Genomic DNA, 15,380 nt, shown 5'->3' on the forward strand with positions numbered 1-15,380 from the left:
ACCTCTAACTATGAACAAAAATCAACTCAAGGTGGATTATTGACCTAAATGAAAGAGCCAAAATTATATTTGGGAAATAAAAAACAAATGTCAATCAACTAATAAATGGATAAAAAATATGGTATGTCCATATACTGGAATGCTACACAGCAATAAAAAAAGAATGAAAGTACTGATATATGTTACAACATAGATGAGCCTTGAAAACATCAAGTCAGACACAAAAGGCCACATATAATATGATTCCATCTATTTAAACTCTCCAGAAAAGGCAAATCTACAAAGACAATAAATTAGTGGTTGCCTGGGGTTCAGAGTAGGAATGACAACCACAAATAGACAGGAGAGAACTTTTGAAGGTAATGGAAATGTTCTAAAAATGGATGGCATGATATTTGCACAAGTATGTAGCTTTAGTTGAACAGCTATGTTTAAGATAGCATATTTGTATGTTTGAAATATTTCTTAAAAATGACTTCTGGTAAAACTCAAAAGATTCTGGTAAAACTGCTTCTAGCTAGCTGCATTCTGTTGAGAGGACAGATGTTTTCTTTACCCTAGTCTGCTTGCAAATATTTTAGGTAAAGATTAAAAGACTTTCATAGAAAGCTATGAAAATCAGAGATTTGGTCATTAAACCCAGACACAGCTTTCTACTATAACTATTTTTATTTTAAGTTACACATATAAATATTGTTAGATAATATTAAATTCAATGTCAAAGGAAGCAATATATTCTCATAAACACTGCTACAGTATATCTTTTTTTCTCCTTTAAGAAAAACAACTGCGGCAGTAAGAGAAAAAATATTCTTACAAAAAATGGTCAAAAGACACAAACAGGCAACTAAGAAAATGAAATTGAAATTGTTTATAAATACTTTTAAAACTCAACGTGACTAATAATCAGAGAAATGCAAATTAAAGAGAAATATTATTTTCACCTATAAATTTTAGAAAGGAATGATAACAATGATGGTCGTGGTAGTAATGATGATTTCAAAAGCAGTAGAGAAAAGAGTGCAGAAAAGTGGGTAACCTGATGAACTGGTGGCAAAAATATAAATTAGTACAATTTACTTGGAAGGAACTATAATCAAAAGCTTTTAACGGATGTACCCTAAAATTTAGCTATATCTAGGCACATTGAAGCACAATTTAAAAGGACAAAAAGTTAGAAACATGAATTAATAACATAACAATGGAGTACTAGTTAAACAAATTATGGTGTATCCTTAAAATGGAAAATTTAGCAACAATTAAAATGTAGAATATTTAATAACATTGAACAATACTCATGTACACATGTCTGTTAGCTTTGTATCTCTTTTACAATCAAAGGCTGAGTACAGTGTGCTGTGTACATATCAGAGGACAAATAAATTAAAAATGTATACTGGCCCCCAAGTTCATGTCACATATTGTTAAATTCTGAAGATACAGAAATAATTAAGATATAATCTCTGTTATCAATAAGCACAAATTCCAGTAAGGGAGACAAATATGTAAATAAATAACTACACTATTATAAACGCTGACAATACTGTACATAGAACAAGCTATTAGAAAGATGAGTCAAGGAAGGCTTCACAGAAGAGATGGCTTGACATGGGAGCAGCTACCAGGCAGACGATGGGGTGGGGTATGCCAGGTAAAGTCATCTGAACATCCAAAAATATGGAGAAGGAAAGAATACTGGGTGTTTGCAAAACCATAAATATTACTCACAGACACAGAAAAACTTATGGTTACTAAAGGGAAGAGTGAGGGGGGAGGGACAAATTAGGAGTACAGGATTAACAGATACAAACTACTACACATAAAATAGATAAGCAACAAGGATTTAGTGTATAACATAGGGAACTCTGTTCAATATCTTGGAATAACCTATAATGGAGTATAATCTGCCAAAAAACCAAATCACTATGCTATACACCTGCAACTAACACAATACTGTAAATCAACTATACTTCAATTTTAATAAAGTAATGCTGCAAACAAGAAATGAGGCTGAAAAATAGGTAGGGGTTAGATTATACAGGATACTTTGTATATTATGCAAAGAAATAACTTATAATTGGACAATGGGAACTACTGAAGAGATGATTAGAACAGATTATTATTATATCAAGATCACTATGGCAGTTATGTAAAAGTGAATTGGAGCAGGGTAACACTGGGGAAAGGAGACCAGTAAGGTCTCTAGTTAAAGACTTAAACACATGCATTTATTGCTGCTGCATTCCCAAACACCTGTGAAATAATAGTAAGGAGATTTTTTTTAAGAAAAAGATAAAAGCATAAAACCACAAGGACAAAGACAGTAAGAAAGGAGATAAGAACAAAACTTGGAAAATTGTAACTAGAATCCTAGAAAGGATTTGGAATTAGCAGGCCAAGATAACTCACAGTGCTGAAAGTGGGGCTGAAAGCAGGAATATGAATGATTAAGGAGACCCCTCTTTTCCACCACATGCTACACATCTGGGTGATTCTCCCTACCCAAGCCCAGCAGACTTTTCCTCAGAGAGGGTAAACCAGATGACCTCTGGATTAGGGACACCAGGGAGAGCTGAGAGTAGGGAATTTGTACTAAAAACAGGGATTAAGTTAAAGTTTGTAAGGGATTAAGCAGAAGTCTACAAACTGAACATTGAGTCCCCAGTCCCTTCTTTAACAGCTCTAAGAACATTGGCTTACCACTAGGCTTATTAATCTCTAGCCAAGAATTAGAAGATTCTTCTCTGGAGAATATGAACAACTAAAGAGAAAAATTCTAAAGGTACTGACTGGAGATCCCCCAATGAAAAGGTCTTGCCAAATTACCTTATAGTAAGTTAGCAAGCCCTGCCTACAATTTAGTGTCTCATTCTTAAATATAAACAAAAAATATATTCAATATGGACAAAAAGGATCACCACACATTTGAAGAAAGCCTCTAACATAAGAAAGATCAAAACAAAATAGAAAGATAAAGAAAGCTAAAAGAAAAAATCCAGGAAGAATAAAACATTTTAAATAATCATTAATATCCTCAGAGAGAGGACACTAAATCCATGAAATAAGAATCAGATGCCATTTAATACACATACACACATATACCATCATAAAACAAAATGACAAGTTATTGCAAAATAAAAATTATGGCAGAAAGAAAAGATCAATAGAAGGATTAGAATAAAAAGTTCCGTACATATCTGAGAAAATTTCACAAAAATATTAAGATAAATTAGGAGAGAAAATAAATTTAGATCAGTCTGGGACATCATATATTAGAATAAGAGGATTTCCATAATCTTCTTATTCTTAACAGAAAAAACATGGGGGGGGGGAATTAGCAGAAACCTAATTCAAGAAAATTTCTCCAAACTAAAAGAAATTAATTTCTTAATTGGAAGGGGTCACCAAACACCAGCTCAGTGTATGAAAAACCCCATACTAAGGCACATCATCTGAAATTTCAGTATTGCAGGGATGACCCTGAAAACTTCCATAGAAGAAATAAAATAAAAAAATGAAGAGGTCACACAAAAATTCAGGAATTATAATATAATACCCTCAAAGCTAGAAGACAATGGAATAATACCTTCAATAGTTGAAGAGAGAATTATTTCCAAGCAAGAATTTGACATCCAATATTATCAATTAAGTGTGAAGGTAGACGGAATAAAGACCTTTTCAGACATGCAAGGTTTCAAAAAGATGTACTTCCCATGTACTCACAGGAAACTGATGGAATATGTGCTATATCAAAACACGGGAATAAACCAAAAAACGGGAAGTACAAGTAAGATCCATGAAACAGGAAAGTCAACAAAGAAATAGACGGAACACAAGACTGCTATAGAAGGAGAACCTAGCTGAGTAGCAGATGAAGAGAACAACAATTTCAGATGGTAGATCAGAGATTAGAGGGCTCTGGGAGAAATGAATCCAAGATGGTGAAATTGACAAAGTAAAAGCAAGAAGTCAGAGAATGAACTACTACTAAGTATGTAGAAAACAAAACAAACAATGAAAAAATTCAAAGGAAAACAAAAACTCATAAAAGAAAACATAATATAGTATGCTACATGGCCAGACTGTGAATAACATTTATGCAATAGTAATTCAAATAATAAATATTGATCTATGTGTAATTTATGATATAACTATATTGGGAAGATGAGAGAAAAGTATGCTTATGTGTGTGTGTGTGTGTGTGTGTGTGTGTGTGCATGTGTGTGTATATATATGTATGTATATATAATGGGGATGGTATATATATTATATGTATTACACAATTATATGTATTTACATATTGTAAGCACCTATTACATATATTACCAATAGATAGATAGAATGGGAGTGTTATAAAAGAGTTAAATCCTCACCTCTCATTTTGGGAAGTCACTACAGAAGGCCTAAAATGGAAAATCTAAAAAGAAACAGTATATCTGGCATTTAGAAACTAAGAAATGTTTTTTAAAAAAAAAATCTAAAATAACTGAAGGAGTATGCTTCTGGGGAGTGGGAAATGGGGTGTGAACAGGGAGTTGATATTTTTCATAAGCCTTATAAAATTACTCTACTTTCAAGGTAAGAGATGAAGACCTGAAATAAGGCAGTGGCAGGAATCTACTGAAAATAAAAAAAAAAAAATTCAAGAGCTATTTAAAAAGTATAATTATCATTACTTACTAAAGAAATTGAAATAACCTATCTTAAGTCCCTGAATAAATAGTAGCAATCAGCTAAGAAAAAGAAAAGTAGGAGTTACAGATCTGGGAGGCCCAGGAGAGAGTGAAGATAATGAGTTTAGTTTTATACAAGTTTAATTTGAGGTGCCTTTGGGATAGTTTATGTGCAGATGTTTGTAAACAAGGAGCTTTATAACAGACAGTCAGAGAATCATTAGTGAAACTGATGATCAGAGATGACAACTGAGGTTTAAAAAATGCTGATTATCAGGAAGGCTTAAAAGAGAGTACTTTTAGAGACAAGGAGAGGTCTCAAATCAATAATCTAAGTTCTTAAGTTAAGAAAACCAAAAAAGAGCAAAATGAATCCAAAATAAGCTGAAGGAAGGAAATAATAAAGATAAGAACAGTTATCAATGAAATTGAAAACAGGAACACTACTGAGAAAAATCAATGAAACAAAAAGCTAATTCTTCAGAAAAACATCAGTAAAATTGATAAACCTCTACCAAGACAGAAAAAAATAAACAACAGAGAAAACACAAACCACCAATAAAGGAATGAAACAGGGTATATCACTACAGATCTTGCAGCCATTAAAAGGATTAAAAGAAAATCCTGTGAACAACTCTATGCTCATAAATTCAATGATTTAGTAAAAATGCACCACACATGATGAGAAGTCAACCAAGATAATCTGAATAGTCCTATAAGCATTAAAGAAATTGACTTTGTAGTTTAAAAGCTCTGCCAAAAGAAATACTCAGGCCCGATGGTTTCAATGGAGAATTCAACTAAATACCTAAAAAAAATCAATACCAGTTCTTCAAAAACTCTTCTAAAAACAGAGGCCAGTATTACCTTTGTAACAAAGTCAGGAAATGACAGCACGAAAAAAAAGAGAAAACTACAGACCAACGTCTCTCATGAACATTTAAAAATCTCTCAAAGAATTAAAAATCCTCAAGAAAATTCTAGCAAACCAAATCCAACAATGTTTAAACGGAACTAGAAAGCAGAACAAGTAGAATTTATTCCATAAGTTTAAGGTTGACTCAACATTAAAAAAAACAAGTGTCAATGTAATCTACCACATCAACAAGTTAAAGAAAATTCATATGACTGTATCAACTGATGCAGAAAAAACATTTGACAAAATCCAGTACTTATTAATGATAAAAATTCTCAGCAAGTCAGGAACAGAGTGGAATTACCTCAATCTGATAAAAGCATCTACGAAAAAACCTACAGCTAAAACCATACTTCCAGTGAAAGACTAAACTAAGGCTTTTCCATGTAAACTCAGAAGCAAAGCAAAGATGTCTGCTTTCATCAGTCTTATTTAACAGAGTAGTGGAAGTTCTGGCCAGTGCAATATGAGAAAAGGAAATAAATGGCATACAGATTGGAAAGGAAGAAATAAAACTATCCCTATCTGTGGATGATGTAACTACCTATGTAGAAAATCCCGAGGAATCAAAAACAAAACAAAACAAAACAAAAAACCCCCAAAAACCCAAACTCCTAGAACTAAGAAATGAGTTCACAAGCATACAAGATCAATGTATAAAAATTGTGTTTTTATGTACTAACAATGAACATGTGGAAACCGGAATTTAAAACACAATACCATTTAAATTGACAACAAATAAAATGAAATACTTAGGTATAAGTCAAACAAAATGAACATGTACATGATGTGGGTACTGAAAATTACAAATGCTGATGAAACAAATCAAAGAAGATCAAAATAAATGTTGAGACATATTATGTTCACGGATGAGAAGAATCGACATAGTAAAGATGTCAGTTCTCCCCCAGACTGATCTATAAATTCAATGCAATTCCTACCAAATCCCAGCAAATTTTTATGGAAATTCAAACGAATTAAAATAGCTAAAACAACCTTGATGGAGAAAAATAAAATGGGAGAAATCACTCCACCAGATATTAAGGGTTGCTATATAGCTACAATAGCGAAGACAGTGTGGTTTTAGTAGAGGGAACACAGATCTACAGAATAGAGACTCCAGAAAACAATTTGATATCCACAGACAAAAAAAAAAAAAAAAAAGCCTTGATCTAAACCTCATGTCTTATACAAAAATTAACTCAAAATGGATCACAGCCTTAAATGTAAAATGTAAAACAATAAAACTTGCAGGAAAAAAAAATAGGAGAAAATTGGGGGGAGATATAGGACTACACAAAAAGTTCTTGGACTTGACACAATTTAAAAACTTTGTCCTGTGAACATCACTATTAAGAAAAACAGACAAGCTACAGAATAGGAGAAAATATCTGCAAAACACATAGCTAACAAAGGATTAGTATCTAGAATATATAATGCACTCTGAAAACAACAGTAAAAACAATCCAGTTAGAAAATGGACAAAAGACGAGAACTAACATTTCATCAAAGAGGATATACTCACGGGACATACACACATGAAAAGATGTTCAACATCATTAGCCATTAGGGAAATGTAAATGAAAACTGCAATGATATCACTACATATCTATGAGAATGGCTAAAATGGAAAAAAACAACAGTGAAAATACCAAATGTTGAGGACACACACAAATTAGGTAACTCATATTTTGCTGGTGGGCATGTAAAATGGTACAGTCTCTCTGGAAAACAGTGTAGCAGTTTCTTATCTAACTAGGCATGCAACTACCATATGATCTAACAATTGCACCCTTAGGCATCGATCCCAGAGAAATGAAAACTTACATTCACATAAGATTCTGTACATAAATATTCATAAAAGCTTTATTCTATGTATGTATACTCAGAAAGTAGCCAAAAACTGGAAACATCTCAGATATACCAAAACAGGTAAATGTGCAAACAAACTGTGGTACATCCATACCATGGAAAATTACTCAGCAACAAAAAGGATCAAACTATTGATAAACATTCAGATGAATCTCTGGGGAATTATGCTGAGTGAAAAAAAATCAACTCCAAAGGGTTACATGCTATATTATTCCATTTATACAGAATTCTGAAATGACAAAATTTAGAAAGGGAGTACAGATCAGTGATTGTCAAGAATTAGGGGGCAGGGAGTAGGGGGATGTGGTAAAAGGGAGATGGATGTGGCAATAAAAGGGGAATATGAGGAATCCTTGTGGTAATGGAATTGCTCTGTATTTTGACTATGGATATACAAACCTACACATGTGATAAAAGTGTATATGACTAAACACACACACACACACAGATATACACATATATATACACACAAGTAAACTGGGGAAATCTGAACAAGCTAGTTAGATTGAATTGATGTTAATATCCTGGTTGTTTACTGTACTATAGTTTTGTAAGATGTTACCACCGGGGAAGGCTAGGTAAAGAATAAACAGGGCCTCTATAGTATTTCTTCAGGACCTACATTATTTCTTACAACTACATGTGAATCCACAATTACCTCAGTAAAAATTTCAATTAGTGTAAAACACTAACACATATAAATAAGATTTTGATTCCCAATTTCTTCTAGAAGTGCCTGCTCAGTAGGCATATAATATGACCCCAAATTTATGTAAGGCAATAGTTTTAACAAATATATTCTCACTGCTTAATGGCCATCTTTTTAGCTTTCAATATGGGTTTCCTCATTGCTGCATGCCTGCTAAGCCAAAGCCACATTTTAAGGTTTTAGTTACTGTAGTATATACTTCCATATTAGGTTAGGCTGGTGTTTAAAAGCAACCTTGAAATCTCAGGAGCTTAACCTAATTAAGGTTTATTTTTCATTCAAAGAAAAAGGGAGAAGAAGGTAGAAAGAGGAAGAGGGGGGAAGGAGGGAGGGAGGGAAAGAAAACACTATCTTCTCACTTGTCATAGGTACTTTTAAGGAGATTCCCAGTTTATTAAAAATAAAGAAACACTCAGAATAAATATACCTGAATTCTTAGTGCTAACTATGGTTTGATGGGAAGAAAAGTGTTTCTAAAGACGTACAAAGCTCTCACCTCTGCCATGAGAATTCTCTTCCTGGTCTCACTGCTGATACATTAAGGTGGTGATGCCAAGACACTCTGTATATAGCACTACTGTTCACACAAAATTAATTTAAAAATACATTTTAAGGAATTGAATAAAAAGAAAAGATGGTAAAGATTATCCTGATTCTTAGAGGTAGAGGCAGGGAGGGGGATAAGGTAATAGAATTATTACATGTTAAGTGGTCCTCAGTCATCTGTTGAAATGTTACTCACTATTCAAGTCTCATTTCTAATTCTACCTCTTCTAGGAAATCAACTAAAGATTAGGTTTCTCTTTTCTTTACTGCCCCCTATGCCTACACTTTGAACCTATTCAAGGCAGAGGTGCATGTCATTGATTGATATTTATGCCTCCTACACTGATTAACATGGCACCTTGGCACATAGTAGGTGCTTTGTATGTAGAGTTACAACTACTCTGTGGTTTTGACTTGCATCTAAAAGAACACATTCCATTATACAGCACCTGAGTTTTCAAAATGCCTATGTATATTACCTTATTTGATTCCCACAATATCCTAGGATAAAGAGAATAACTAAAAACTCAAGAAGGTTCAGCGGCTTCCTAAAGGCCAAAACTAATGAAAACTGTTATTAGGACTCCTATCTTCAGACTCCCATCAAAGAATGCTTTTCCTATTACAGTGTATCTGTTTGTCAGATGCTATGAAAATTTTAAATGAAAAGTACTAGGCTGAGCTAATAACTGGCACCACAGGATAACACTATTTGTTGTCCCTTCAAACACTGAAGTGCTCAAAATAAGGCATGCCTATCTGAGTCCCAACTGGGGACATTTCATTGGTGAAATACTATCAGGCCACTTTATCTATGAGGTGGCCATAGAGCATGGGCCCCAAAACAGCATTATAGCAAGGCTCCAGCATATTTATAGTTTTTAGTCACTAACAGGAAGAAAATTGCTTTGGAGAAAAATCTGTGTGTCTCACAAACAATATAAATTCTGCTATTTGGGAGTGATTTAAATCATGTTACATATAATTCATCTGGGGAGGCTCTCCAGCTTGAGGAAATTCACTTGGGCACAAAATGTACATAAGTAGGATTAGTGAGAAATCTAATTTTGCAGATGTATTGAGTGTATTTCAAATCTGGATTTACATATAGAAAGGAAGTTTTGGAAGAGGCGCTCTGAGAATGTTAACCATCGCACACTCTCTCCTAACAGAAACTGAAGACTTGATCATTTTTAATCTTAGCACTCTAATCTAACCTACAAGAAATTGTTTAGAATCAAGGAATGATGATGTGACAATAAATCTATCTTGTCTGTAAAGGGGAGCAGAGATGAGCAGGTAGCTCATTAAACAATGGAAAGACATAAAGTACCGTTCAATTAACTGAAATGAGAGGAAGCAAGTAAGTACCTGTCTCTATTGAGCTTAAAAGACCCTTAAAGTGAGTCTTTGTGTTGTTGCCACGTCTCTGGCAGATCAGGAGCATTCTCCTCTCAAGTATCTGAAGTGGAACATCATACTCCAGAACACAAGAGATGACCTCATTGATCAACCAATGTCACCAAGATTTCCCAAAGAGTTTCAGAAAAAGAGGAGGTAAAAGAAATCACCTCGATTAGTAAATCACATTCTAGTGTAGAAGATGAAATAGGAAGACAACACTTTAATTGGAATTCAAAAGCATCTTTTGGCATCTCAGCATTTGATACTCTTGAGATATGAGAGGGCTGAAAGTAACTAGTAAAAACATTTTAAAGCATTTGTTATCTGGACCAAAGCTTCTTAAAAAAAACACAGCATGGTGACTATAGTTAATAATACTGTATTGCATCTTTGAAAGTTGCTAAGAGAGTAGATCTTAAAAGTTCTCATCACAAGAAAAAAAATTTGGGGGTAATTATGTAAGGTGACGGATGTTAACCAGACTTATTGTGGTGATCATTTGGCAATGTATACAAGTATCAAATTGTTGTGTTGTATACCTGAAACCAATATAATGTTATATGTCAAATATATCTCAAGTTTTTTAAAAAAGATAAAAACATACCCAGCCCTGAAAAATCTAATTTAAAATAATCCCTCAAACAATAAATATTAACACTGGGTAAAAATGAAGGATGATTGACATATCGCAAAAAGCTGTTTCTCTAAGATGATCCTGAAGGCATTTTATGCAAGAGTTAGAGGCATCATGCTAGATGACTAAGAATGCTTTATGTCAAAAATAAATAAACAAGGTGTTCATAGAACAGTGCTAATAGGACTATCTTGTAGAAATATCACAAAATTCCTTATGGTATTTTTAGTTACTCTAAGGATTCTTCTCTTTCTACCAATAATAGTCTAAATGTTGTGAGCCATCATTAAATGATTATGGGGTTCTAACTCATAAAAGACTGCAGTGATTACAGATGAAATATATTTTAGCCATGAAGCTCTGGGACACTTCATGAAAGAAGCAAAGTGCCATGAAAATACTCAAAGAACTTTTAAATGACAAGTAAAAGATTTTCCACTGCCCATCCCTTTATTACAGTATTTGATAAATATTAACAGACATAACAAGGTTTGGTATATGAAAAAACAAAAAACGCCTATCCTTCTCCCCTACCTCCCTCTCCTAAAAGAATTAGTTCCATATATTTAAAATGAATAATAAATTGGTTCAGATTGATTGCCAACTCTGTCATAAGTGGTCCCAGCAGAGCTGGAGTTGCTGCAGTTTCCATGACTGCCAACTGAGAAGACAGATGTGTGACTGCAGCATTGCCATGAAGCCAACCTCAAAATAATGCTGTAAATTTGTACAAAGGGAAAGACAAGAGAGGGAACTGGTATTTGATCATAGTTATTATTAACTCTCAATTATTTATACTAATCATGAGGAAAAGAGGCATATATAATATTAAACAATGGATAAATATCAAATTTGAACACTGGTCAACACCAGTTCAGACACCTCCTCATTCAATACTCTTAAACTTATCTCTGATCCTTTCTAGCTTGGTTCCATCACAGTCAGTTCTATGTAGGTTAGAGGAAGAAAGGGGCCTGGTTCTCTATTTACTCATGGATATTAAAAAGTTAATTGGACAGTGTAATATTTTAACATATTTAAAGAGTAATGTATGATTTTCAAGTCACATTTAAAGATAAGCTAATTTTTAAGTTAAATATATGATCCTATTAGCATTAATTATGTTTTATGGCAGAAAAAACTGTACTGTCATTAAAGATATCAAACCATAAAAATATTTCCCAGAACCCCTTTAAAATAGATTTTGACTTTAAAATCATTTTTTTATTTTTAAAAAATTTATGTATTTTTGGGGGGGATATAATTAGGTTTACTTATTTATTTTCAGAGGAGGTATTGGGGATTGAACCCAGGACCTTGGTATGCGCTAAGCATGTGCTCTACCACTTGAGCTATATCCTCCCCTACTTAAAATCATTTTTTAAAAAAACCTTAGTTATGTATTTCCTTTAGTAAAAAAATTACATTATTTCTATTGTTAAAATAACACATGCATTATTAGCTTTTCTCTCACTATTATTTGGATGTAAACAACTAGACTTATTGAGAAGTTTAACCTTAAAACTTCTCGTCAGACCATTTCAGCAGACACGATCCCATTAACTATTAAAAAGCAAAATAAACCAACAATAACAAAAAACCTCTCAGGATAATTAAATCCTGCCACTCTCCATTACTTGATCATGTCATTTTCTGATAGGAAAAGGAAAAGGTTCCTTGGGTGGGAACAGCAAAAAGGAGCCCACAGTATCAAGAATGACCAGGGTTTCTTTCTATTATCACGGCCTCTCTTGTCTCATTTGAGAACCTCTATGAGTTCTCATTGCCTCTTGTGCTCAACTGAGTTTTTAGCAGAAAAGTAACTCCCAGTAATAATTACTCTCCATTGTCTCACTCTTTTTTATCCTGTGTTGACTGAGAACTTGACCTAGGCACCTAGAACTTACATTCTACCCAAGTACTACCATTATCATACTCTGACAATCCATGTCCTCTACTGTTAGGTACATGATTAAGATTTGTTTTTATATCGAGTGATGCCTACATTATAATTGTTTTAAGAGCACACCAGTAGAAAGAATACTGTTCTGGTAATCAGGAAATTTGGATTCTGGTCCTAACTCTGCCACTAATGAACTGTGTATTCTTAGGGAAGTCATTTAACCTCTCTGAACCACAGTTTCTTCATTATAGCATAAAGTAAGTTCTTTGTAGCACTAACAACCTTAATTTATTAGTAGGAAAACACTGGCTGAGAGCCTTGAGTTTTCACTTATGACAAAGAGGATCCCAGCCAAGAGAAAAAAAAATTCACTATAATCTTTCTTTACTTAATTACATTTTGACATCCCCCCAACTCCACAGAAGAAGCATTGCTCATTGTAGGAAAATATGCAACAGACAGTAAGACAACTGAGTCAAACCTTGTATAAACTCATTCCTCAGTATCTTCCAGCCACTGATGTTCATTCTCTCACATCTCAGCTGTTCTTACAACTTCTCTAAGTAAGTGGTTTTCAAAGATAATCTACCTGGAACTGTCTTCTCTAGACCTAATTTAATGGCTACCATTTGTACCACATGACCTTTCTTGTCAATTCTCCCCACCTCAGCTCCTATATACTGTAAACTCTGACAACCAGTTCTGCTGCTATCATTTACTGACCACCAATCACAGGACAGGCACTGCTCAAGGAAAAGTATAATGTTGCTTTTTTAATCTTTACAGAAGCCCTAAAAGGTAAGTATTATTCCTCATTTTTAAAATGAGGATACAGACTCAGAGAGATTAAGTAACAATTAAGGTCACACAACTATTAAGTGATAATACCTTGACTTGAATCCATTCTATCTGACTCAGAACTCTCTCTCCATCACATAATTAGTACTAAAGCAGCAAAGGATTAATCTCCCTATGATGATTCAAAACACAGATTAGAAAGGAATAGGACATTTCTTTCTTCTAACACAGGAGAGAAGGAAGTAAAGATGGATGATGATGATATAGACATGTTTGGAAGGGAGAAGCAGAAGAATTGATGGTTGATGACCTCTATTAATGTAGAGAATGCAAAATCTATAAAGCCAAATAACCAGATTTATATTATTTTCATAGTACATCATTAAAAACAGTAACTCTGGCTACCAGCCCCCATTTGTCTTAGTTACTGAGGTCTCATTATACTCTATATTTAGGCAAAAGTCTGTAAAAATTACTTCCCACCAATTTTTATTTTAAATCAATAGAAAAGATGAGAGAATAGTAAAAACCACAAACTTGTATACCCCTTTCCTAATTAACCCACTATTACCATTTTGCCACAAATTGCTCCAATCTTTTTCTCTTCACAAATGGTTTTGGTTGAATCAGTTGAAATAAAACTACAGACCTGACACTTCCCTAAATATTATAGCATGCAGCTTCTAAGGATAAAAATATTTTCCTATGTAACTACAACACACATAGGAAAATAAAAAAATTCCTTAATATTTAATGTATAGCCCATATTCAATTTCCCCAATTGTTCTAAATAATGTCTTCTTTATTTTGATTGAGTATCTAATCAAAGTTAACATGGTAGACTTGATTATTATGTTTCCTTTCTTCTATGACAATCCCCGTAATTTTTTTGTTTTAAATTTTTTGTTTCCCATGACTGACTTTTTCAAGAGTCCAAGCCAATTATCTTTCAGAATGTCTAACACATAAACTGTCTAATTATTTTCTTGTGATTTGATTCAGTTAAACATTTCTGGTAAGAATACTACAACATTATCTTTCAAAATGTCTCACATGTAGAATTTCTGCTTATTTTCTTATTAGATTCAGGTTAAACATTTTTCATAAGAATACATACATAAGGGATATTGTGCACTTCTTCTTATGTCAGATCAAGAGGCACACAGTGTCAAGTTATTCCACTATTGGTGATATTAAATTTGATTACTTGATTAAAGTGGTACTTGTCAGATAGCTCTGTTGTAAATTTACGCACATTTTCTCCTTTGTAATTTTTAAGTAATCTGTGGAGTAATATTTTTGAGACAATGTAAATATCCTGTTCCTCAACAATCTTAGACTCCACGGTTTTAGCATTCCTTGATGACCCTTGCCTGAATCAATCATTAAGCTGGGGCTTCAAAATGATGACTTTGTCATTAAATTGTACAATTAAAATTAGTGAAATCTATGTGATATAAATTATACCTAAATAAAACTTTAAAAAATAGCTCAATAACTTGCAGTCTATATTTGGTCCATTTTCTGCTAGAATATTTTTTCTGCCAAGAGATAACTGACAGTTGAAATATTTTATAACGGAGGCAAGGTATTCAAGATCAGGTAAGCTTAAAAAAAATGTTCTGTTGAAAATGTTTTTTAATGGTGGTTCTCTAATTCTATCATTCCTTCTACAATTATTAGCTGGCCTGCTTCTATAAAGACTTTTCCCAGCACCTCCCATCTCTCTCTCTCTCTGGAGTATCACTGCAAACACATGAGTTTTTTCTCCCTCACTGTATTATAATCCACCACTGTCATTATTCTTTTTGATGTTGAAACCTAATTTGGCCACTAGAAGCCCATTAAAGCACAATCTTGTATCTTGATATAATCTCATTAGTCTTCAAACAATCTTTGTTTTCTGGCACAAAAAGTGCCAAACT

At 33.4% G+C, this 15,380-nt stretch overlaps 1 protein-coding gene across 1 annotated transcript in view; it reads right to left on the reverse strand.

Annotated features, from left to right (window-relative positions):
• The window catches only part of NUP62CL (nucleoporin 62 C-terminal like), a 61,223-nt gene that overhangs the window by 2,927 nt on the left and 42,916 nt on the right, over positions 1-15,380 (reverse strand). The window lies entirely within an intron of this gene.

Source organism: Camelus dromedarius, chromosome X (assembly GCF_036321535.1).
Source record: "Camelus dromedarius isolate mCamDro1 chromosome X, mCamDro1.pat, whole genome shotgun sequence".
Classification (NCBI taxonomy): domain Eukaryota; kingdom Metazoa; phylum Chordata; class Mammalia; order Artiodactyla; family Camelidae; genus Camelus; species Camelus dromedarius.